The 27,856-nt window shown below is 33.7% G+C and overlaps 2 long non-coding RNA genes across 2 annotated transcripts in view; one reads left to right on the top strand and one right to left on the bottom strand.

Annotated features, from left to right (window-relative positions):
- Window positions 1–109: 109 nt before the first annotated feature.
- On the top strand, window positions 110–27,702 carry LOC136031507 (uncharacterized). The gene is made up of 4 exons (XR_010618523.1): window positions 110–336; window positions 9,294–9,486; window positions 22,918–22,979; window positions 27,579–27,702. It is a non-coding gene; the product is annotated as an uncharacterized LOC136031507 (long non-coding RNA).
- LOC136031508 (uncharacterized) overlaps window positions 21,048–27,856 on the bottom strand; it is a 72,417-nt gene continuing 65,608 nt past the window's right edge. Inside the window, exon 3 of the long non-coding RNA XR_010618524.1 lies at window positions 21,048–21,151. This is a non-coding gene — a long non-coding RNA (uncharacterized LOC136031508). The remainder of the gene's footprint in view (window positions 21,152–27,856) is intronic.

The raw sequence follows: 27,856 nt of genomic DNA, 5'->3' as shown, positions 1-27,856 counted from the left end.
TACGTAGCCATTGCACCGTTTGACTTTTTCGTTTCACTGCGCACGCCTTCTGTCTCTTCCTGCACCTGCTACTCGCTTACCTCAATAGTTACCATTCAGTTGGCTAAATAACGCCTAAAGCCTGCGGACAGTTCTTCTTCGGGGCTTAATTGTCGGAAGTCAGTAGCGGAACGGTTTTCGATGTTACTTCCATCGACTGAGTCGCTATCACAGTCTTAAGAGTGAAACCCGGGAGGATGATTAGCAATTTTATTGTTATATGTATTGTTGTGCTATGCCGCAAAGCTGTGAGATAAAATGCCAAAAGGGTGAATTTTCCGTACCGAACATAGCGAAGTAAGTCATATACACTTTTATGAATCTTGCGAATTAAGTCACTTACACAATTGCCGATGCTATCAAAGTGAGCTCTAAGGGAACGTTCACTCGCCATTTAATTGTTGCATTATGCCGCGATGTTGTTGAAGAAACTGGCAGGGGATTAACTGTCCCACGTCTTGTAATATGAAACATCTTTCTCTTGCCAGGACCAAAGAAAGGGAGGACAAAAAGAGGGAATATCTGGTTAACTACTCTGCATAGGCAGATATTAACCCCTACAGCTGCTTCAATATTTTTTACATACAACGTAGCAATTGAAGCTTAAAAAGAATTTTCAACTCTAGAGCACCAAGTTGTATAAGAAAAGCGGGAAAGGAAAGATTTTTGAAACACCGTACGCGTTGGTTCCGTGCGTTAAAATATCATGTGAAAAAAGGTGTTAAGGAAATATCCAGTGTTTACCCTCCGAACTGCGTTTTTAGAATCTAAATATGGTATAAAAAAAGAGTACTTATCTGTTAGCCACTACACACTCGAGAATTTGGATCAACAGGTACGGGGCTGAAACAACTGAGACGCTAGGGAGATGGATAGGATATATATAATTTGGTCTGTGCATTTGCACGCTAGGGGGGAGGAGTAAGTATAGTGGCGCTGCATGCAAAATGTGACCTAACCTAATCTAGCAAGAATACGAACTAAATATTTATTAAAATATAGGTTAAATGTATTTTTCCGCTTAGACGAAGCTAATTATCTCCGTATACAAGCAGCAATTAGACCCTTTATTGTCTGATTTTAAATATCCAAATTCTCGAGTGTGTACCGGATAACAGATAAGTATGAAAAAAAGGTTTGGTAAAATTCTAGTTTAGCTACTTTTTGCTATCTTAGAAAGGGGCTAGGTTAGGGAGTTGAAACTTTCAGGGATGGGTCTAAAGGCCTAAGTATGTCCCGGGAAGGTATTTTGAAGTATCTACCCCCACTCTTTCTCCTTCTAGAGGGCCCTGGCCTTTGATGACCTTTAAAATATTTGTGTTATTAAGTTGAAATCTTGAAAAATAGATCCTCTGCTTAAATGAAGTACAGCAAAACTGTTTTCAGCTTCACAACTTTGCTCAACCCTAATTTATGAGGTTTCAAAGATCTACAAATACATTTCTAAATTTAGAAAAACATGGGTATGCCTTAGAATTCTACTCAAATAACAGGAATTGCATTTTCAGAACTAAAACCAGAGAAAAAGAAACAGATAACTCAAAATTAAAGTAAAATGTTGTTTTGTCAAAATTTCAATAAGCATAGACCTGTCAAGTAGGCAAATTTCTAAGACTTAGGAGTCAGAAGAGGGTTAACGTGGAAGCTTGGCAGTACCTTCCCGGGGTACATTTTTGGCCCTGGATTCATTACTGAAAGTTTCATTTTCCTAACTTAACCCTTTTCCAAGACAGAAAAAGTTGCTAAACTAGAACTTTACCAAGGGTTTCAATACAACTAATTGAATTTTCTACCAGATTGACTGTATAGATAAAAACTTATTTATTCTTGTTACTTTTTAAGGAAAAATAAAGTTTGTTTTGCATATTTTCAAACTCCAAACTTTTCAAATTCAATGTCAAACCATGTAAATGAAAAAATGGCTGCTCACTTTCCATCGGAGAAAATATAAAGCTGGATAAGTTTAACTCCATGTTGGAAAAAAAAAACGTTACTTGATAATTTTGATTGATGAGATATTAGATTTTTCCTCAACTTCTCAATTTCTTGAAGCAGAAATGCTCCGAAGGGAAGGGGGATGAGCCTGCACAATTTTCCCAGTGAGGAGTTGAAGCCGAGACTTGAAAGTAAGTTATTTGTTATCGGTTTAGTACATGGCCAAATCTAAAGAAACACTATACAATCCGTAAAAACAATTCAAAATGTTCTAAAATAATTACTTGTACCATCCCTAAAGGTTGCTTTACTTCGTTTTATCATCCTCCTCTTAATGGATCAACTTATACCCAAATTTTACAAACTCATTGTATTTTCAGTATCGCAACTTTTTTCTTCAACCGCCTGTTGAGCGTTTGTCGTAGAAAAGAGTCACGGTATTGAAAATTCATTGAGTGTATATAATTTGGGTTATATATTTTTCTTTAGGTGGGGCGGGATTTGGGGTAAAGCAAAACAATTTTACCTTTAAAAATGATAAAGTAATTATTTTAGAATGGTTTGAAGTAGTTCCCAAAATTTCTTAGGGTTTCTTTTTTTATTTTTAGAAGTGATAATACATTACCGGGAGCGGTTTTTTTTGTCAGAATAGTATCGAATTTTTTCGGATGCTTCAAAAAACGTTTGTTTTTGGTACTTTATTTTGGGAACAAAAGACCATTGGTATGCACTTTTCCTGCCTAAGCTCAAAAAGGTGAAAAGACAAAACAAGTAAACACAGTTTAGTGTTTAGAAATGAAAATACGCAGCGGTCATTTTTAAAAGGCTGAAAATAGCAAAGGTCTGCTGGCTGCAATTAGTAGTCATAATTCCATTTCAGAGGCAGCGAAAGCCTTCCGAGGGCAGAGGTCCAACTAGCCTAGAAGATAGAATCTTTAAATTTCCCCGAATATGATTTGGGGTGTCAAATATGACAAGGTATATTTGGGGTGCTGTAAAATTTTCATTGTAGAATTTTGAAATTTGATTTTCTAATATGTAAAGTCATTTCAGCTTTAAGTTTTCCTTCTGGAGAATTTTTGAGGATTATATCTCTGTTTTTTTTTGTTTTTGAGGAAATATCTCTGTTTCCTAAAAGAAATGTCGTTCAAACTTCTAAAAATGACAATATTCAAAACTTGAGTTTTGAATGCGTCTCAGTTTGAGAAGTTTTGCCAAAAATTTTACCAAAAACCAAATACATTTGTTTTTTCTTTTTGCTAACTCACATAATCGCACAACATGGAAAAGGACAATGGAAAGGGAGTAGAAATTTTGGAAATAAGTTCAAAATTTTTATTGCGCACAAATTCTGCGTGTAATATGAAATTATCACGGGTAAATATTTCGCTGTTCATATTATTGACTTAGGAATAAAGCGAACATACCATTGGATACCATTTTTTATGCCTTTTCTGAATATAATAATCGCTTTTTCAGCAAATTCAATTTTAAGCTGTTTTAGAACCCTTGAAAATAATAATATCATTCTTTATTTTTTGGATTTAAAATGGGTTATAACATTTGTCTCAAGCTTACTATTTCATTGTAAATCCATTGATTGTGAATTGTGACATAGATTTGTCAAGGTTAAGTTGAATAAAAAAAAAATAAATAAATCTGCCAAGTTTTCTTCTTAAGAAAACTTAAATACAAAAAATTGTATGTCAAAAAAATATCAAACGCCGACAGAAGAAACATGGCAGATGGGAAAATAGAGAAATTGTCTTGAATTTTTTATCAAACTTAATCGTGATAAACCAATGCTTGTGGATTGTTTAACTTTATAAAAATGGATTTATTCTTGAAGTAAGTTTAAAAACAACGTTATAAGCCCTTTTTATGCCCCAAAATTGTCATTTCAAGGGTTCAAAAAGGGCTTGAATTTTAATTTGCAAGAGAAACGATCATTATATTCTCAAAGAGCATAAAAAGGTTATCGAGTGGTGTGTTCACTTTATTTGTGTGTCAGTAATATGAACATCGAAATATTTACTTTATGACGTTTCGCTGAATTTTAAAATGGATTTGATTCTAAATCTGAAGATCAAACCCTCCACAAGCCATATTTTATTTCAAATTCCAAAAATATTTTTAATTTAGGCAGAGTCGAAGAACTTATCAAACTAGCCTAGAGATAGCCATTGCCTCTTTAGTGGCTGAATTTGCCAATTTATACAGTTTATTCCTCGAAGATTGAATTATCTGAGTGGTATATCCCCCAACCCGAATTTTTAGATCTTGTCTCAGGTTATAGCAAGGAATTTATATTCTACTGCACCTCACAGGGTTGTAATAATTTTAGTACCCGATAAGAAGAAAATATATCAGTTCTGGCAAATAATATCTAGGTTCCTGGAGGGTATTCATCGTTGTAATAAAATACAATTTGACTTTTTATCTGCCATTTCACCGTGCGATGAATTCATGTAATTGTAGCAATTGCCTTAACTTAAAGTGACACCTTAATAGTAACTCTCAAAAGAAATTTATTTTATGACTTCATATTTCAAGTGCTACCCTCTGCGATTGCGGACTGTCTCGTAGTTATGTCCAGTAAGCTACGAAATAAAGCAGCTGAGTTACTGATACGTATATATACATATATATATATATATATATATATATATATATATATATATATATATATATATATATAAGTTTCGCCAAATTCTTTTTCCAGGTACGACTTGAACACGCAAATAAACATTGATAAGTTAGTATAGCATAACAGACTCGGAAATCGCAGTTTCAAAACTTACTTAAAAAAAACACACACACAAATAATAGTAGGTTACTCACGGGCTGGTTTTCTTGCTAGATTTAGTGAGATGTCGAGTCTTTTTTTTTTGTATAATACTGCACTTGTGTGCTTTTTTTATGTTAATATTTTTTTTTCATTTTTTCATTTATGCTCTGACCTTTATATATATATATATATATATATATATATATATATATATATATATATATATATATGTATATTTATACATATATATATATATATATATATATATATATATATATATATATATATATATATATATTATGTATATATATATATATATATATATATATATAATACGTATATATATATATATATATATATATATATATATATATATATATATATATATATATATATATATATATATATATATAGTATATACATATATATATATATATATATATATATATATATATATATATATATATATATATGTATATACTATATATATATATATATATATATATATATATATATATATATATATATATATATATATATAGTATATACATATATATATATATATATATATATATATATATATATATATATATATATATATATATATATATATATATATATATAGTATATATGCTATACTATAGTATAGCACAGTATATATACTATACTATACTATAGCATAGCATATATACTATTTATATATAGTATATATATTATATATATATATATATATATATATATATATATATATATATATATATATATATATATATATATATATATATAGTTAGAAGGGCTAGTTTTTAAGCTGTGTCTTGTTGAAAAATAAGAAGTAGTCCATTCATTAATTAGAAACATAACACCTAAAATGCCACATTTTCAGGACGGTTCCAACCCAAAAAACTTGTTTTTCATAATAAGAATGGGAAGCATCAAGAATAAAAACAAAAGACTTCGATGATAGGTTAACTTGTCATCATATTTTGTCAATATCCAAATCAAGCCACAATTTCAAAGAGATGAAACAAAGAGAATGAAACACAGCCAATGAGCTGTTAGGAGCAGGTTGTGATTAAAAATCGTGACAAACAAGTGGAAAGATATAAAATCTGATTTTCTTAAAACTACCATATCGATTAATCATCAAACCAAATCGATTGCGCACCATAACTATTTCCTTTTAATCTATTAAAGAATCGGCAGCTTATATTATTTGATTCAACAAATCGATTCTTTACATAGTGTGAATTAAAACAAGATTAATAAATGACCAGTCTGTATAAAAGTTTTCATATATTGTCAGCACAAATAACATTGTTGATTTGTGGTATGAGGACTTATAGGAAGACCCAAAATTGGTATATTACATGAAATTCTTGAAATTATGGGAATAATTAGGAAATTTTGAGTACGTTACTATATGGACCTACACTATGCAGTTTTATCATTGACGGATTCAGTTAGAAGCATGTGGCATGGAGGATCAGAGGCAGGGCCCTTAGAAAATCCTGAAATTTCGTCATTTTGATAATTTCCATATTTTAGAAAAGCCTTTCTTACGTTCCGCTTTAATTTTGTTTTTTTATGAATTGCGCTACTCCCCTAAATAAATTTTTGGGCAATAGCCCAGGATCATTTAATCCTCTTGTTGTGTGTCATTCTATGTGGAATATCCTTCCCGATTCGGTTCGCGAATGCCGCTCATTTGGTACCTTCATAAGAGTTGTAAAAAAAAAAAAAAAAAAAAAAAAAAAAAAAAAAAAAAAAAATCAGTTAACATGTTAAAATTTTTTATTTTTTTATTTATTTTTGGTTTCTGTTTTTGCATTTTGGTCTCCTTTTGTATAGCACTGATTAGAGTCTGTATAATCTGTTTAATTATATGTAATTTATTTAATGTATTTAACTTTTTTCTTCTATTGATTTAGTGCTTAATTGAAAAGTAGGCTATTCCCCCTCTTTTGCAGACATAGGAGCCTTTGGGGGATTTGATGAGTGTATTCATTGTATGATTAATTAACTGAAAATAAACAATATTTATCTTTCTGTGACATTGTCAGGATTTTTATTCGCTGAAGGGTCAATAATGAAAAATAATTTAAATTGGTAATTTGAAAAAAAGTGTCCAGAAATTCAAGAAAGCTAAAAATTTTTTAAAAATTTTTTAGACACATTTTTTAGTATTTTGTCAAGGAAAGCTTTATGTCTAAAAACTACGACTTTCTTGTCCTGACCATAAAAATCTTTCATATTTAATCACCTCGTTCTTCCCATAAGACTCTCCTAATTTGGCCGTCATTGGCCAGATCTTGAGAGAGAGGTTCTTGGTTACAGTCTCGAATTTCTAGATATTAGGATCCCATTGTATACTTCTTCTTAATTTTTGGGGTCTTCCGAGAGACTTTAGGGGCAAATTTCAGATGAACCAGTGTTCATCTTGTACGTACGATGCTGCAGTTAGACATTTGAGGAGAATGCCATTTGCTTAAGAAAAAGAAAAAGTATTATTTCTATTCTTTTATAAATTGACAGGTCACAAAATCTTTAGATGTGTTAAGCATAATTGATTACGTCAATATTCGTGACTAATAGATATGTATCCATGGTAACGAAGAAACAAAACTAACATTAACAAATTATTACATTTTCAGTCCCTATAATGGTCGTGCTGCATCACTATTAGTTTCAGAGAATCACTGGTACTTAAATGATCCTTAAAACAGCCCTAACTTCCTTCAATATTCTAGGTACAGTTTCAGTGACAATACTCATGACAGTGGTTGAACCAGGAAAGGGAGGTGACAGCCCCCTTGATTTGGGTATAGTTTAATTTTATGTAGTATCTATTTACTTTTATACAGATCATTAGCATAGATTCCAGACAATCTTTCGGTGACATTTACTCAAGACAATAGTGGAACCAGAGAAGGGAGGTGACTGCCTCTTGAATGGGTTCCGGCTTAATTTTATGCAGTACCCATTTACTTTTATACAGATCTTTCGACCATGCCACTAAGGGGACAACCAATCCACTTTGATTTTGTGCAATTTTTCTTACGAATATGTCAAATAAAAAAGTCATCAAAATTCTAGCCAAAGAATTTGTCAATAAAAAAAAATCCTTTCAAGCTCTAAGCCAGCTATTCTTAATCTTCTCAAAATCCTGGTCCTGTTACTGTTTTCTGGTATCCGCACACTGACTTTACTGGGAAACCCCCGAGTTTTCATTTGGAAAACTGTTGGAAATGTTTGGGCGAACAAAACGGTTGGAAAACCGCTGAATGGTTAATTTTTGTTTTCAGTGAAAACACATCTTGGATGTGGCAAATTAAAAAAAAATGCTACACTTCAAAGCTTGGATTTTATAGGACAAAAAGACCTGACTTTGGTGTTGTTTGGCTTTAATACTGGACTTGTCATTGAACATATGTTTAGGCCTATAACTATTTTTATAAATTTTATAATACCAATAGGCGTGAAAACGCATGAATGATTCGATCGATATAATCCATTCCCCGTAAAGTATCGTACAATGTACATCTAAATATTTTCCTAAGGTCTTGAACAAATCCTCGTAACCAAAATTATAGCGAAGTCCCTAGCTGACAATAATTTAATATCATTGATGTTAGCCACTTAATGAGAGGAGAAGGTTATCCCCAAGAGGGTAAAAATATATTTTTTTCTATGGGGGTGGGGATGGGGTGGATATTATTTTCGAAAAAAAGTGCCAAGAATGAGCGAATTATATAGTTAATTAGAACAATTAAAGGGATACTTGCAAAAATTCAGTAGTAGGAAGGGGACATCCACCATATGGCTAAAATGGGCATAGAGTTCATTTGTGATACACATGAATGTTATATTTAGATTTAGGATGAAATCCTGGGTATATAGATGCACATTAGGGGGGGGGGTATATATTCTGTAAATATATAGGTTCTAAGAAATTCATGAATTTCTTAGAAAAACTGCAAAAACAAGGAAAAAAGTGAAAATAAACGTTATCCCCCTGCAAAATGTGTTAACTGTGATTGTCTTGCAGATTATGGATTAAGAATTGTTTTTTAACATGTTTCCATATGTCCAGCTGGGCTCCTAGGCTCATAATACCGGTTAGCTGGTTGGCTAATTTAAAGATTTGTATATAGGAGTACTGTCAAATTAGCCATCTGGTGAAAGATTGAAAGTATACATAAATTACTAAATTTTGCATTTTCCGAAATGACACTATTTATATGGTATCGTGACCTTTTCATTAACCATTGACACATTCTACCCCTAAGAGAAAAAATACACAGGCTGTCCGCTCACTCACATCCCCTCAGTAGCTAAAATTCTTATCCCCTCACTTATTTTTGTGTAACGCTATTAAAGGATCACTATCTTTCTAAATTTAGATATTCATCCTTTGATCAATATAGCCTATATTTCCTAATATCTACTCATCTTTCCAGGTTGCAAGAAAGCAAATTTTACGGATATTATACGGGTTGTTCATCCCCTATAATTATTTTTTTGAATTTTGCAGGTAACAGACCGAATCATCTTGAAGCCCTCAGCATTGCCAAACAACAGGAACTATAAGAGCAGGTGTCGCTCTTTTGTGCACAGGTGATGGAACGACGATGCTACCACAGTTGTTGCCTGATGATAGTAAATTGTTGTGAATTTTTTTCACTATTTACTTAACTGGATAGTCAATATGATTTTCGCTTTTGGTAGTAAGTGTTTATTTTTATATTTGATATTAATCATTATCTATAGCTATTTTCATATTTATTTTTCAAAAGTGACTAATCTTGAGAGAAAAGCATGACAGTTATGTATTAGATGGGTTTTTTATTTTGCGGTACTTGTGTCTTATAGCCACCACTCCCAAGTTTTGTCGAAAACTTAAGTTTGGTTAATGCTAATGAAATAAAACAAAATATGAGGAAAATATAATACTATCAACAAAATTGTGAAAACTACAACAAAGAATTATGGAAGGGGGGCCGCCCAGACCGCATTATACTAAATACGTAACCTAAACTAACCTAACCAAAATACCTACTAAATATTTAATTAAAATATAGCTAAAATGTAGTTTCCCACCGAGTCGAAGCTAATATTGTCTGGTATAAAGACCATGAAAACCGGTTATTGTCTCATGTTCGCCATAAGAGATCATGAGTGTGTTGGCTATATGAAAAAAGTACCCATTTTGCCTTTGGAAAATCGAAGAAAAAAAATAAGATGTCCCTTCTATGTGTATCTATTTCTTAATATTCACAGTTTTAAAGTTACAGTTGTCCACTTGTGAATTTGTCACTTCAATTTATTTTGGAGGATTGTGTACGCAGAAATTTATTTCTGAGGGGAGGTAATAATAGAAAAATTATGTTTGATAATTTAATTAGAAATGCCCTGAAACCAGTGGAAATCTAGGCCCAGAGGGTTTGGTACCGGAAGCCCCCTCTACGTACTCCCCAGGGTGAAATCTAGGCGATTTACGTAATTGAGAGACAATTACATGAAATGTATATATTGTCTTTGTAATAGATAATCCAAAAAGGCAAAGAACTGATTACTTTGGTAAACATAGGCCTATACGGGATTCCATCACTGACATAGGGACAAGGTAAAAACACTACTCGATTTCTTCGTTTATCCTCTTTTCAAAAATATTAGCCAATACATTTGCATGCATCCCCCTCCTGGATGGTCCCATGTATAGCCCTAATAATGTGGATATCCTATTAGGCTACAAAATGTAGACATACATTTCAGCTCAAGTATAAAGCCAGTTGTCTTCTCAGTCTGGAGTTTTTCTCTGTGTGTGATTGAGTGGGTAATTTACAAAAATACTATTTTGAAATGATCTTAAAAAGTAGATAATAATGGAAGGAAACATGATGATCTGATTAATAGAAAAGTCATATATATTATAAAGTAAGGATATTATTGTTTTCTTTCAGTTTTTATATATTCCTTTGGCTATATATGGGACCACCAGCAAAAGTACATTTGCAAATGAGTTGATTAGTATATGTGGAAAGAACATTAAAAAGGAATCGAGTAGTGTATTTACCTTATCCCTATGTCGCTTATGGAATAAGGTAGACATCTACCCTGCCTTTTTGATCCATGTTTTTGAATGAGAACGTATGCCTACCCTTACCAAAGATGGATTACTAGGCAATACTTCCACTCGAAAAAGGGCCTTTTACTGCTATTACTTTATAGTTTTTTTTATTGATAAAGTATTAAATTTTCATCGTATTTTATTTTATTTTATTAGCATTAACCCAGCTCCACTTCTCGACAGAACTTAAGTGTAGTGGCTCAAGTTCCAAATTTTGAAAACAAACATGCGACCTTTTTTTCAATTTGGTCCTTTAATATGGGTTCCTATGAAGCAAATACACTTCTTCAAATGCAAACAGTTGATCCACAGTCAAAGAGGAGCCCTAAGAGTACAAATGACTTATTTTTGAAAAAAGTCGGAGATGTGCATTCTTGTTTAAGATAGAACAACACGACTGTGTTCTTACATCAATTCCTGGGGTATGACTAATCCCGAATTATACGAATTTCTAGTTGTTTACAGACGAATTTCATAATTCAAAAAGGAGGTCGTAATCTTGGGCGATCGATTGTCTAGGAACTTTTAGTGATCGTTCTGTAGGCCAAGAGAAACACAAATTTTTCTGGGAAGGGGAGGTTTTCAGGAGGCTCGGAAACGGACCAAAACATTTTTCCCTGATCAGTTAGAAACTTAGAGTGGCACTTACGTATTATATCGACCACACTTGGACAGTGTCACGTGGAATATAGCCATAAAACTCGTTTATCTTGCATATAAATACAGGATAGTGATAGTAGAAATCTAAATCGCATTCCGAATGGGCCCTAACCAGACACTGAGTTCTTCTTTGACTAGGTCTGTTCCTCTCATATATATATATAATAAAAATGGGCAAAGTAGCCTAGTGAACTAATCTAGCCGAACCTAAAATAACCTTTCTACTATCACTATACATTGCAAAATAAATGAGTTTTATGGCAGTATTCCAAGTAACAGTGTCCAAGTGTGGTCGATATAATACGTAAGTAACCTTAGAGCCGTAAGTCTTTGGACCAAGTAATGCTTCCATCCCATGTTTACACCACTTAAACACAATTTCAAGAAACATGCAAAAATCTTTCAAAGCGGAATAAGGTCAAGTTTTGAAGATGCCAAATTAAAAATATATCAAAGCGGGCGTGGAATGATCCTACATTGAGAAGATTCTTTTTCATGTTTAAAAAAAATAATAATAACTCGTAATTTTGCATATACATGCCTCGAAACTTTACTATAAATTTACGACAAAAAGTCCATTTGAGAAAACTAGGAAACCGAAAATGACTTCCCTGAGTATTGCCCAAAGAGTAGCATGAAAAGGGCCGCACTTAGGAAAAAGGTAATGTTCTTATGAACAGTTTCTGTACCATTGGTACGTGCTGTCGTAGTATGTATCTTATTTGGAAATAGACGTTTTCCAAAAAAGAGGCTTTTCAAAGAAAAGTAAATAGCAAAAGTAAAAATGTAAGTCAAGTGGAAATTAATCAAACAGTTTGTTGGTACAAACTGTAAGTGAGGAGCGACCAGGCTCAGTAGTAAACAAAACTTTAAAAAAAAGAAATTGATACCAATATATCCAAAAGAATTGTATTTTTATTCTGATTTCTATCATATTAGCTTGAGTATGTTTAGTTGCACTCATCAAAGGTTACGAGCCTGAGAAAATTTGCCTCATGTTAGAAAGAAGGGGGAAAGATACACTAAAATTCATAGAATCCTAATGAAAATCACACCATCAGATTCAGAATATCAGAGAACCCTATTTCAGAGGTTTCTAGCTACTATCTGCAAGAATATCGAATCTAGTACTTTTTAGCAGAAGAAAGATCATTGACGTGTGTTTATTTGTTTTGTTTTTTCCCAGGGATGATCTTATTCACCCAGTGCGCCTAGAACATCGGGAGATGGGTTTAGTTTGACTCTTTCTCTCAACTTTACTTTTTAAAACAGTAAAAAACTTTAGCCTAAAGACCTGGGCGTTGAGGAGGGAAAAGCCCCTTTAATATGCGGAGTAATTTCTGTTCGTTTTGAGTTTTAATGTCACTCTTTACTTTCAGTTAAAAAACTGTTTTTTTTATTTTATTTTCTGAATGTCTTTGAATTAATATATTTTTTGATTTTGGCTGTCCGCACATGAATAATTAAAACAAATTTTCATATTAATTTTATTTTGGCTAAATGGCTTTCTCTTAGTTTTGATCGGAATATTTTGAGAAAAAAGGGGTGGGGGAGGAGGCCTAGCTGCCCCCTTGTTAATACCTCGCTCTTTACATTAAAGCTTAAATTTTGTCCCAATTCTTTAAGCATGACCCCTGAATCGCAAAGGCCGTAGAATAAATAGTTGAAATTACTAAAAATACTTTAGCGTAAAGAGCGAGGTATTTAGGAGGAGATGAACCCCACATATGCGTAATAATTTCTGTTCGTTTAAGTTTTAATGCTGCTCCTTACTTTCAGTATAAAAAACTTTTCGATATTTATTTTTTAATTGTTTTTTTTAAATAGTGCTGGAATGTCCTGTGCTCCCTTCATGGAAATTACCTTCTCCCATGACAAATTCCTCCATGGAAAGATCCTCCGACGTAACCCCCTTCCCTCAACTCCCCCACCTCCCAACCAAAAAATCCCCCTGAAAACGTCTGTACACTTCCCAATAACCATTACTATACCTAAACAAAGGTGAAATTTTGCAATTTGCAGCCCCTCCCCCTTGGACAATGAGGGAGTAAATTGTCCCCAAAGACATTGTTATTAGTTTTTGACTATGCTGAACAAAATGGCTATCTCAAAATATTCATCCGTTGACTTTGGGAAAAAAATGATCATGGGAAGGGGCCTAGGTGCCCTCCAATTTTTTCGGTCGCTTAAAAAGTGCACTAGAACTTCCGTTAAATTGAGCCCTCTCGCGACATTCTAGCACCACTGTGTCGATACGATCATCCCTGAAAAAAAAACAACAAGAAAACAAAAAACAAAAACAAAACAAATAAACACACATCCGTGATCGGTCTTCTGGCAAAAAACACGAAATTCCACATTTTTGTAGATAGGAGCTTGAAACTCCTACAGCCAGATACGCTGAATGCGATGGTGTGGTATTCTATGACTTTTAGGGGGCGTTTGCCGATAATCCCAAATAGGAGATTTGCAGACTCCTTTTTCTCTTTCTTTTTTCACCGCTATACTGTAAAATGGTCTATGATTGGTCTTCTAAGTATGATTCAAAATAAACTCAGAGACAAGACTGGCTAAGCATGACAATAATAAAAACATAAAAAATGAGGAAAATTCGCAGCCAGTGAGAACAAGGAAAAATGAATATATTTTGATCGAGACCTCCGCTCAGTCAGTCGTTTAGAAGTTTTTCTTTTGGTTTCTTTTTGTATACTTTAGTCTCTATTTATATATATTTGCACTAAAGAAGGTGGATAGAAGGGGCCCAAATTTTCGTATTTGTTCTGTGTTTTTACTGACTGTGAATTTTCCCCGTTTTTCTACGTTTTCCTTTATTCTCAAAAGTAGTGCACCAACCAGAAACGAGTTTCCATTCTTACGGCCATTTCATAAACCTTTTTGAAATAGTCCACTAATCAGAAACAAGTTTACATTCTTACGGCCATTTTATAAACCAATTTTCAGGGATATTTAGTAATAGTGAAGCCGCCATTATACTCTTCTCGTTTATCACTGTTCCAGAACTTCCAGAACTTGTTGTTTTTTCTAATTTCTTCTTAATGACCATTCCCAGCATCATAAATTTGCTATTGATCAAACATATTTGCAGTGGTAACTAAAGGGCGATATCCCCTAGGGCGTTGTCAGCTAGGCGTGGTTCTAGTTCTAGGGCCACGAGGGATTTAAGTAGCAAGCAAGGTAAATATATTGCATAATCATTAAAAAGAAACTATTTGCCCTTTCGCTAATTAACAAGTTTTTAATATAGGAAGTACATTTAAGCTGTAAAGAACATTGAAAACTAAGTTGCATGAAATGATTCTCTTGAGGACAGATGTGAACAGATGACGTTTAGAAATTACAGTTACGTTATGATGCAATCCTTTGATTGAAATAATATATTTAATTTAAATATAAAAAATTCTTTCTGCAGAAATAAGGATGATGTAATACCATGTGCATAGATAGGACTTTGCTTTGGGAAGGGGAATTTGAAAAAATTCTAATTATACAGTAGAAACCGGAATTTTTTTTTTATTAAATGGGATGGTGCTAAATAGAGTTTATATTGCTTAATATTAGTGTGTTCCTGTTTTCTCTGGGTATGACAAAGTGATAAACGTTAGGTTGAAAATTATCGGGTGCTTCCGTATTAGCCTGTACACACTTGAGAAGTTTGCTTATAAGTTTGCTTCCGTAACTCGAATTGTGCAGTCAGGTTAATCATAATGAAATATATCAATATGTAATGAAAATATGATACTTTGGAAACAAAATTATGGAAACTACAAAAAAAATTATGGAAAACAAGCCGCCCAGACCGAATTATATTAAATACTTAACATAATCTAACCCAACCAAAATACCAACTCTGTATATTAAATATTTAACTATATGTACCAATAACGGATATTTCAACTGAGCCTAAGCTAATTGTCTCCGAATACAGACAGCTATAAACCGGTTATTGTCTTATCTTGTAGATCCAAATTCACGAGTGTGTACTGGCTAATATGGAAGTACCAATTATCGTGTTTTACCAGACTTGGCTTGATGCTGACATGCTGACAAATGTTTATCTTCCCTTTACTTTTGTTTAAAGTTCATGTTTTAGGCCACCTCCCCTTGAACTACAGAGATTTAGGGTCATTTTTAAGAGATTAGGTCGACATAGGGTCGATTTAGAGATAGGGTCATTTTTGTAAATTTTTACCAAAGAGGAACAAAGAATTTACAAGTAAAATATTTTGACTAAAAAACTTTTTTTTTCACAAGCTTAAAATTTTATACAGAAGAACTAATTAGGTTTTGTGTTCTTTTTACTGGCACAGAATTTGACATAGCAGCAACAGTTACATACAACCACGGATGAAAGGTTGGGTCCTTCTGCTCAGAAAAATGTGATGATTGACATCACAAAAATAACGCGGCGGTATTAAAGCTCACTTAGTTTACCCCTTAAAGGTATTTACAGGGTATTATCCCGTAAAGTTCACCTGAAGGACCCTTCGAAAAATTAAAAAAAAAACTTTAAAAAATCAGATAATGATCTGGAATTGTTCTTTTTGGAATATTCGAGCCCCTTGAAAAAAATATGATACCTGTCGAAAATCCAGATATATTCACCACTCATATGTATTCAGAATCTTACCCCTCATCAAACAGTTCGTGGTAACGATCAAACAGTTCGTGGTAACGAACTGTTGTAAGGAGTGACCCGGCTCAATAGTAACCGAAACTCTAAAAGATGGAATTTTGATACCAATAGTTACAGCAAAAGAATCTCATTTTAATGCTGATTTTAAATATATAAGTTTAATCTCATTTTAATGCGGATTTTAAATATATAAGTTTCATCAAGATTAGTCTTACCCATCAAAAGTTACGAGCCTGGGAAAATTTGCCTCATTTTATAAAATAGGGGGAAACACCCCCTAAAAGCATACAATCTTACCGAAAATCACACCATCAGATTCAGCGAATCAGAGAATCTTATTTTAGAAGTTTCAAGCTCCTATCTACAAAAATGTGGAATTTCACATTTTTTGCCAGAAGACAGATCACGGATGCGTGTTTATTTGTTTTGTTTTTTTTTTGTTTTTTTCCCAGGGGTGATCATATCGACTGAGTGGCCCTAGAACGTCGCGAAAGGGCTCATTCTAACGGATTAAAAGTTCTAGTTCCCTTTTTAAGTAACCAAAAAAATAGAGGGCTCCCACGCTCATTTTTCCCAAAAGTCACCTGATCAAAATTCTGAAATAGCCATTTTATTCACCATAGTCGAAAAACTTAATAACTATGTCTTTGGGGACGAATTACTCCCCCGCAGTCCCCGTGGGAGGGGCTGCAAGTTACAAACTTTGACCTGTGTTTACATATAGTAATGGTTACTGGGAAGTGTACAGACGTTTTCAGGGGGGTTTGTTTAGTTTAGGGGGAGAGCTGAGGGGGGGGGGGAGGGTTACGTGGGAGGATATTTCCAAGGAGGGACTTATCATGGGGGAAGAGAATTTCAATGAAGGAGGTGCAGGCTTTTCTAGCATTATTTGAAAAAAAAAAGAAAAAATAAATATGAAAAGTTTTTCTACTGAAAGTAAGGAGCAGCATTGAAACTTATAACCAACAAAAATTATTACACATATGAGGGGTTTACCTCCTGATAATACCTCACTCTTTACGCTAAAGTACTTTTAGTAATTTCAACTATTTATCGACGAGGGCTGAACCCCCTCATATACGCAATAAAAACATACGAATATAGAAGTGTGTTAAGTAAGTTAATTCGTAAGTTACGTATATTTCTTACCAATGAAAACGTTCATAAAAAATTAAAACTTCTAGTTGCCTTTTTTAAGTAATCAAAAAATTGTAGGGCAACTAGGCCTCCTCCCTCGCTCCTTTTTTCGCAAAATCTTCCGATTAATTACAATTAATTAATATACAAATTTTTTTTTAATTATTTATGTGCGGAGAGCCAAGATCAAAACATGCATTAATTCAAAAACGTCCAGAAATTAAATAAAAAAAACACGTTTTTTTTAAATGAAAGTAAGGAGCAACATTAAAACTTAAAACGAACAGAAATTACTCCATATATGAAAGGGGCTTTTCCTCCTCAACGCTCAGCTCTTTACGGTAAAATTTCTTTCTGTTTTAAAAAGTAGAGTTAAGAGAAAGAGTCAAACTTTAGCGTAAAGAGCGAGGCGTTGAGGAGGAAAAGCCCCTTTCATATACGGAGTAATTTCTTTTCGTTTTAAGTTTTAATGTTGCTCCATACTTTCATTTAAAAAAAACTTTTTTTTTTATTTAATCACGGTCAAGAGTGAGTCGAATCTTTAAGCGTCGTACTTCAGAGACGTAAATCTTTATTAGGTTACTACCAGAAGCGCAAATGAATAGTTTTTATCCAATATTCAGCACCATCTCTCAGGCTAAACTGGTTGTCTCGAGTCTACACTGCCAAACTGGTTTTGCAACAGATCAATCGATGGAAAGAACAACAAAAAATATACTATTAGGGTCCATCAGGGGGTGAATTGTCAGGGTAACGACTATTATGTTGAAGAGGAGCAAAAAAGGAATCTAATAGTACTACTTTTTTTTTATGTTTGTTTTGCTTGTAGCCTAGGGTTATATGTGGGACTTCATAGGGTGGAGGTAAATTGTCACAAACGGCACTTTAACCAAAAAAAGATTATAGAATCAGCAATCTAAAATGCCTCTTTTTTTGTTCTAGCATGTCTTCTTCTGGAGAGCCACTGCTCTTTGAATATACCCTCAATCTAAAGACAGAATGAAGGGAAAAAGTTTAAAAGTCAAAACAAAATGTTTCTTTTCATTGTAACCACTCAACATGGTAATAATCATAGTTAGATTACCTACAAAAGGAGACACCTTGCACTGCATAAAGTACTTGAAGGGCAGTTTATAACAAGCTGGAGTTCAATTTCGAAGGGTCTCTCGAGGGTGATGTTGAAAAGCCTAGGTAAAAAGTTGATTAGTGTCATATAGGAATTTTAAGTTTTCAATAGCCTGGCGCCACATAAAATGACATTAAAAGAAAGATAATCTTTTAGAAAATGTTTTGGAAAACTTGACGCTTTCTTACAGTGGCCTAGAATAAACCATGTAAGTTGTCGCAAAAACGTATATTTGGTAACTTTTTGAGTTTACATCGTTTAAAAAAAAGTGAAAAACTTCATGTGAAAACGAGCAAAAAATTGCAAATAGTTTTATCTCTGTTCCCTAAGTTTTATCTTTGTTCTCTTGACATAATTTCTCACTATAACTTTAAATCACTTGCCATTACTGTCAATTAAGTCTTGGAGTTCATTTTTAAAGTTAATTTTATGTGGCAATAAAAAAAACAATGAATAAAGAACAGTAACAATGCATGATCGTCTGGTATTAAAGACCAATGACACATGAAGACATGGAAGATGCATCAAAAGATGATACAAGATATAGCATAACAGATCCAAGGGTGAAAGACAATTAGACACTGAAAAGAAAAAAAGAAAAAAATTGACTGTTATATCTAGGATGAACATGTTAGATAATGGATAGATACCCTTTACTCATTATCTTAAATTCGGTAGTAGACTTATAGTAGAAGTTTTTAGTGGATACTCATGGATGCTTTGTAGGTACTCAGTAGATCTAGTACATATTCAAAATAGATTGAAACTCGCTAATTGTACTTGAATCAGGACACAAGATAATATAATCTAAATAAATTCAGTCTTGACCTTACAGTTGATCAATTTTAGAATCATTCTTCGCTAAAAACAACAATATTAGACGTGACGGATAAATGATCCGTCCTCAGGCCTGTGGGAGAAACTTCTTTCTCACACATCAAGAGGATCCTCAAAGGTTGTTTTCTTGGGGCAAAGTCAGTGCTTTGTATGCTCAGGGGACTGACCTTCCCAGTATGATTTTTACAGCCATTAGTTGCTTCAATCCATCCAACCCTTACAGTGTATTCCACAAAATACCCTGCCTTTTGGTCCAACACTGAGCAAGACGACCGGTGACTGGAAGGGTTTCTCGATCGCGGGTATTTGGGCTGACTATTTTGAAAAACTCAGGGTTACAACGGCGACCATGATGACGGGAACCTCCGATTGATTCGTTGTCTTGAGATTTTCCTCCATGTCTTAAATTATCCGCCTCGACGCTTTTACCATTCTGAAAGTTGCTTGCAGCGTAATGCCTTTTTCACCAGTGTTTCGGCTGGTCTTCAACCACTTCGACACTCGTGGCCAAGCTAGAGCAGGTGACGGCGCTGCTGTGTAGCCTTCGACGTGGGGCCTCATAGTAGACTCATAGTTGATACTCAATTGGTCTTGTTTCTGTAAAATCTCTCTACTATCAAGTTTACTATAACCGTATACATTGTAAAGAGAAGTTCTTAAATGTACAAATTCAACTCATTTGAATTTCAAAAGCTCCTAATATTTAGTTCCAGATACCTGTTTCCATAGCCAATATTTCCTCCAAGGTACTTGTTTTGGGCTAACGATATTTGCAACCTTTGCTGTTAGGATTGTCTATTTACCCATTTTTCGATTTTTTTTGTTCTGCTTTGTTCTGAACAAGGTGGAGAGGACATTAATTGATAGAATCTTATAATCTAAGATCGCATAAAAACACTTTCGTCTCTAAGATAGTAGTGGTAGTTTCAAAGGTTTCCAATTTACTTCGTATTTCATGTCTTCTTGGTTTTTCAAAATATTTTGCACACCTTCGGACTTTGTCAAAATGTATCTCACCCATTTTGTACTGCAGTGCTGCTATGCTTAAACCTCGCCTCCAGGATAGGTGTGATAAGACCTGACCTTTGTAAAGTCCTTCCAGCAACTACCTCTTTACATGATTTTATTTTCTTTATTGTTCCAAGAGCACGAGATGCACTATACACAGGGATTTTGGTGTACTTGTGGAACCGCAGGTCACTGTGAGGTAGGACTCTAAAGCTCTTTCTCAACGTATACTGCGGCACTGCTAAGAATAAACTCATCTCCAGCTTAAGTCTGACAAGTCCTTCGTAAAGTCCTTCCAGAAACCCCTACTTCTTTATAAGATCTTATTTTCTTTATTGTTCCAAGAGCACGAGATGCACTATACACAAGGGCCTTGGTGTACTTGTAGAACCGCAGGTCACTGTGAGATAGGACTCTAAGATTTTTCTCAACGTATAATACAGCACTGCTAAGATTAATCTCATCTCCAGCTTAGGTATGTTAACTCTTTTGCAAAGCCCTTCCAACAACTGTTGGTTCTTTACATGCTCTTGTTATCTTTAATGGGCAAAAAAGCCAGAGATCCGTCAGAAACAAGAGCCTTTGTGTACTTTTCAAGTCACTGTCAAAGAGGAATTCACGATCTTTCTCAACTTTTACATCTTTAATCGGTTGAAATGCTCCAAACCTGTCCGTGGCACTAGACTGGTTTTTATCAATTATTTCTAGCGATGTTTTAATAGGTCTATTCATTTCTGTCTGGTATATCCTCCCTCTTCAACTTGACGACTACTATTCAACAGCTATCCGTCTGAAATCCAAAGAAAACTTTCCAACTTTCCACCGTCATGTAACTGATATCTAAAACCAAACAAAATTGATACCGTTAGAATAGAAAATTTTTACTAACAATACTGAGCTTAAAGGAATGATCGCAATGCAGTAATCCCCCCCTCGTCATTTGCTTAGAATCCTACAGTTTAAAGGATAGGCACTACGAATCCATCGTGCATTATCATCTGCTGTAGAATACTTTCAGAAGTTTTAGAACAGATTAAAGAGGTTATCCATTTTGTTTTGTTTCTTTTCTTTAAGAACTCATTGGAAATATTTCTATTAGCCCAATGAGGGAAGTAACTAATAATTCGAAAAATATTCTCAGAGCCTTTCGGTGTTAAGGCGCACTCAAAGAATTGTCACACAGACATAAGATGAATAAATATATTTAGAAGATGCCTAGGTATGGAAGAAGGAACTATTAAATAAAAAAAGAAACAGAAAGGGACGATAATAAAAATATAAAATCAACAATTTACAGATATTCATAAAATTATCTGAAATAAGGAAAACTAAGTTTTCAAAACTGATGCCAGCTAGACAGTATGATAGGAAGTGGTAGGATCTGATAAGATAGGAGCTATGAATACGTTAACCATCCAAAATCCCAGCCAGCTAAAGGCGTTTTAACAGTTTTCAATTTAATACTCTAATTAACACTCCTTCTGACTGACTGGTTGGATATGAAAAAATGACAGATTCTTCCTTCCTTGTTTACTATTACTACTACTACTACTACTAACTGACAGCTCACTGCAGGACCAAGTCGCCTGAGGCCAACACAGCTACGCACTTTCCTCCTTCTTCTCAATCTATTCAGAGCCTCCTTCTTTACGTCCTCAAAAGAAGTACCCATTTCCTTTAAACCTTTCCTTACAGCATTGTCCCACCTGATTCAGGAGCGACCTGCTTTTCCTTTCGTCCAAGACAGTTGGCCGGCAAGGGCAATGTTTGGCAATCTGTCATTCGGCAGACGCAGAACGTGTCCTACCCATCTTATCTTTTGTCACATTGTGGCCCTTGAAAGCGGGATTGCACTACATTTTTTCCACTGCATACTGTTTCAAGTATGGTCATGCAGTTGGGTACCCAAAACAATCGTTGGCACTTTCTCTGGAAAACATTTAGTAAATCTTCCTCCATTTTTTGGAGAGCCCAGTTTTCAGAACCATATTTGACTGCTGTCATCATTGTAGCTTTCAATATTTTAATCTTGGTTCGTAGTATCATCTTTCTAGCATTTTTTCTTGGGGGGGGGATAACACTTTGAGTACATATTTATTGGCTACAAGTTTGTATTCCTTCCTCTAATATTAGTAGTGTGCCAAACCATTCTATCTAGCTAGGTTCCTTCAACTATGGCTTGTCGAAACTCGTTTCTGAACTTATTTGTTTTGGTGTTGGGAGCCATAGACATACGCTGTATTAGATGCATTGAATTGGATTTAATATATTTCGAATTTTGAAATTTTTGTTGAAAAGCTTATGGATTGACTAAAACTAAACTAAACTTAATAAAATTTTTTCATAAAAAAATTAGCACTCTCTTATGATCAAAATTCTTTTATTTTTCACCTTCTATTTTCTTAACGGATATTTTATTTTTGAACAAGTTCAAGGTTAAGAAACATATTAACTGGAATATATCGTGACTGGCAAATGCTTGAATTGCGTGCTTTATTTGCTGCGACTGTTTTCGTTGCCATGGTAGCCCGAAAAATGGCTGCCACAGTATACCTTGTAAGAAATTTCATATTCCATTGAGCATTTATATATTTCTTATTTTCTAGTGAACATAGACGGCCTATTATATTTGTAGTAGTTGTATACTTGGAAAGATGGTGGAGCTCGCGTAAGTTTCTAGAATTTTTTAAATTTATTGTTAAAAATAGAATTTTGTCATAGCCAAACGTTTTTAAACCTCTTTATTCCAAATATGGAAGTAATAGTTCGGCCGTAAAAGAATGAAGTTCCTGCCGCTTATTGGATCTAGACCCCTGTATAAAGTTGGACTGAACCGGATAAAATAAAATTTCTTCATAGCTGAACACTCCTTCGTTTCAAAGGTCGAAGTAAAAGTTGGCCGTAAAAGTATAAGTTCGGCCGCCTAGTGAATATACAGACCTTTGAATAGGTTTGTGGAAGTCGTGTACTTGCCAAGATGACGGAAATTGATTAAGTGTTCTAGAATACTTTGAATTTACTGCATAGAATAGAATTTTATTCTAGTAAAAACGATATTAAACTCATTTATTTCAAATGTTAAAGTAGAAGCTTGGTTGCAGAAGTAAAAGTTCAGCCGCTTAGTGAATATACAGACGGTTGAATGGATTTGTTGAAGTCGTGTACTTGGTAGGATGACATAACTCGAGTTAGTAGTACTAGAAATATTTGAAATCATTTCAATTTTTTTTAATTTATTCCAAATATTGAAATATTAAATATTAAAAGAATTAGTGGGTCAAATACTTGATTAATACAACGAATAAATTGAACATTTCAATGGTTTTTAAATAGCCTCTAAAGAGTTGTGGCTGGGAAATTATACTATTTCTGCTACCCTCCAGTGTATCTTTTCATGCTCTAATGTTACTTTTGTTCATTTGCGGGGAATTGTTGAGAGATGAATCCTACATCCAAAAAAGCGTCCAGGGATCGTCGCTCAGGAAAAATTCGGACGAAATATTAAAATGCAGAAGAACAAATTGAATATTTAGCCCTAAATATATTTTGTATAACTGAGGTATAGATAGAAGACTCCACAAAAAGTGATACCAAAAAATTTCTAGTAAAATATAGAACGAGAGAGCTCCGGGGACTGTTTTTGATACAGTTGCGAACTCTTCAAGAAAAGTCATCGAATCAGTTTAACTATGAGACCGTCCGCTTTTAAAATGCCAAGGACACCAAGTGTTTCAGGGACTGTGCCACGTGTGGTAGAACTGTGTGAAGCAAGGTGGAACCGAACGGCACATGTGGTGCTCCGAGCATGTACACTTCGTAGTGGAAAGTCGACAGCCCCTCGGCTGCATAGTGAATATGTATGATTTTATTTTTGTTCTAAAATATATTCTTTAAGATAATTTTGGTACACAAAATAGTCCACGTGTAGAGATCCGATTGTAGAATCACTTGCTTTTTTGGAATGTCAATTGGACATTTAATTTCAAATGGTTGGCTAGAAGCATGGTAACGTGGTTTGTCGTGTCAGTCGATTCAAAAAGCATTAGTGCACAACGACTAATGAACTTGGCTTTTTTTAGTCTACCTCTTCCGGCTTATTTGCGGTTGCAGAGGCTGGAAAACTTATGAATCACGTCAGTAAAGGTAATATCTAAATTATGTTTTGGTCAAACATTTTATTTTAAGCTTGTGACATTTTTTATTTCCTAGCTAGAATTAACAAAAGAAACAAAAATTATATATAGACTAGCAAAAGGAAAAACTTGCAAAAAAATTACCATCAGGCTTGAAAGAAAAAGAGTTTTATATTTTTATTTAACTCTAAGTAAATAATGAAAAAAGAAATCACCAATGACACAGCAGAAACACATAAATAAACATACATAATACAAAAAAAACAGAAGGAAAAAAGGAAGACTGTTTTCCTACTTTAGTAATTAATATAGATCAGTACTAGAATGAGGTCTTAGCCTTACTCATCCATCAAATTACATAGATCAAACTGCATAATTTTGTAAAAATTATATTTAAATATAATTTTGTAAGAACAAAATGAATTCAAATTTCAAAATTTAAGTAAAAATTTGTTAAGCAGACTAAACTTTTTAAGTGTTTCGATGTAGTTAATTTGCATTTGGTTAAATTATTGACAAAACTTTACACGCACTGACATTACTTTTTAAAAAGTTTGCCAAAAAGTTTGTTTGGTATCATTTGTGACGAAGTAATTTTAAATTTATTTTTCCTCCATCCTTTTTAAATCCTTCTACTATTATTTCCAAGCCACCACTCTTTTCCTGCCGGAGTAGAAGTTTGTGGAATCTGAAAAAGTCAAAGAAATTTTTTGCTTCGAATCTTCTTGCCTTGTCAAAAATTCAAAGGAAACAATAGTTTCTTCTATGCTGCTAGAATTTAAATTACTTCTTCGTTCATAGGAGTATAGTATGGATGGAATACTATAGAATTTGGAATTCTCAAAAAATAGTTTTAGAACAAGGAGGATTTAGCCCCTCCTGAAAATATAGGATGGAACATAGGATGCAATGCTTTTAGGGTTTAGTGTGTTTTTATAATGAGTTTTAGAATAAGAAAGTTTTTTTCATTGAGTTCGTAAACCATAAATAAGGTAGGGCGGGGGCCTCTACGTTTAGCTATTTCTCGGAAAACTAAACGGATGCTTTTAAAGAAAGAAGTGAAGTTTAGCTATTTTTCGCCTTGTATGCCACTTTTATTCTGCAACACTGCTTATGTTGATTATGTGGTAATTTAGAAGTACACCATTTTCTCCTTTTTGTGCCAAACCGAATGTTCTTTCCTAGTATGGGCGGAAAATTACTTCATTAAGTAAAAAAAAAAAACATAAATTAATTTGAGAAACACATATACAGAATTGGGAACGCAAGCACGGGGGTTCAGCCCCCCCCCCGAATTGCTACATCGTATCAATTTCAGGACACTTGCAATTCAAATTAAAGTTACTTTTACTTATCCCCCCCCCCTTCGGAAATAAGAATCTTATGTACGTGCCTGAACATAGTGTATTCTGTGGATACAAAAAGGACTTCTTTGAATGGCACTGGAAGAATTCACGGGTTTATTTGAGTCCCGTGAGCTTCTAGTGCTATACGAAGCAGTGCTTCTGAATTTCTGTTTCACATCTCCTTTTGAGCAATGTACGTTACGGGGCTCAAAACCGGTAAGAAATCCAGCCAAAGGAGGCTTCTTATTTGGTGTAAAAACGTGTCAATTCCCTTGACTCCCCATATTTATAAAATACAAAACTCTTGCTTTTGAGAGAAAATAACCATGTGTGATTAGTTTGAATGATGTAAATCAGTAAATAGTACAAAATTGTAATCGAAAAAATAATTTAACGATATAATAATAAATTATAAAACATAATAATAAATAAAACAAAAAGAATAGTATAAAGTAAATAAGCATAAAGAGGCACTATGTGGTTCTAAAGCAGCCATTAAACCGTGATGTGGTGATTCATTCTGCATATAGGAAAACTGTATCATCTATAATAAAACAATAACATTGTGCTGTATACATCTGCGGCGTTATATGCTCAATAAATGTTTTATTTCCATAAAATAATATAAATAAACTACTGTACTATATTGAATGATTTAAATGCACAGTTATAAATAGTACAAAACGTATAGATAGTAAATTACATATAAAGTACCAAATATTAAAAAAATAAAGAGAGCAGGATAAATAAATTCTATTTCTATTTCATAATAATTAATAAAAGTAAATAATATATAGAAAATAAAGATAATAAGCAAATAAGCCTGTAGAGATTCTACAGTTTTCTAGTAGCAGTTAACTAGTTAAGTGCCTGGGAACTATGCAGATCCAATCATTAGAATTATATTGTTTATAGTAATAAGTACAATAAATGTGAAATAAAACTTGCTTCCAATTTAAAGTTTGGGTAGCGTGTACCTATCCTGTTATATATTTAGGAGGTAGACTATATATTTCCATAAATACATTTAAAAGTTGCTCTAGACTGGTAATAGACTAGTAGGCTAATGTTGTAAATGATTTGAAGCACCCTTTTGTTTAGTGGATAAAAGAAGAAAAAAATCCATGGCTTGACCAAACAATTATCTGATTACAAACTATTAACGGATAAAAAATAATAATGGATAACTTAATGCATAATAGATAGTTCAAATAATAGATAAATAATCCTGAAGAAGTACCAAATAGTTTGAGGTAACAGTTATACAGTCAAAGGTAGGGGAAAAATGTAGGGGAGGGGGCATATGCCCCCTCTCCTACATTTTCGACCCATCTCCAGATTTTGAAAATACCTTATGGTGGTATTTTCATGAAAAATGCTCTTTTTGGTATTTTCACTGAAAAATTCAAAATACAACTAATTTGCCTCTCTCCCCGTGGGTTTTGAAAGGTACATTTTACCCCACCCCGACCATTGCTTTTTGTGAATTGAAGCCACCTTTTTTCCACCTGAAAAAAATTGTTTTCCTCCTAAAATTTGTGCTGTGTTCACCTATGTATTCTAAAGATACGAGTATATTAGCAGTCATTATGCAGATTTAAAAGTTGCTTTGAAGTCAGTGTAAGATCAGAAAAGGTTTGAAGCATACTTCTCTGCAATTGCTAAAAAAAAATCACTCGACAATAAAACTGCCACCTTACAAAGTATTAATTCAGTAAGAATCTTGCTTCTAGATTTTATATTATTCAAAAATGTTACTATCTGTCAGACATAAAGTATCTTTTTTAGTCATTCTTTTGCTTGTTGCTGGGGCTCGTAATTTCTCAAATGTGTCTCGTCGTTCATTTTTTGACTGGTATGAAAAACAGAACCTTCAATGCAAATGTCTTGAAGCTAAGGACAGCCGTGTGAACTTAATTAGCCCGCCTCAAAAACTGGATTTGCTCTAATTCCTTATGACTATAATTCCTGTGTTCACGAATTTGTAACTCTTAACAACTGTGCAACCGAAACCTAATTAATAACGCTAAAATAAGATGATAAAATTACTCATCTTGTGATATAAT

This window comes from Artemia franciscana, chromosome 9, assembly GCF_032884065.1.
Source record: "Artemia franciscana chromosome 9, ASM3288406v1, whole genome shotgun sequence".
Classification (NCBI taxonomy): domain Eukaryota; kingdom Metazoa; phylum Arthropoda; class Branchiopoda; order Anostraca; family Artemiidae; genus Artemia; species Artemia franciscana.
This window is presented reverse-complemented; position numbering and strand designations above follow the sequence as displayed.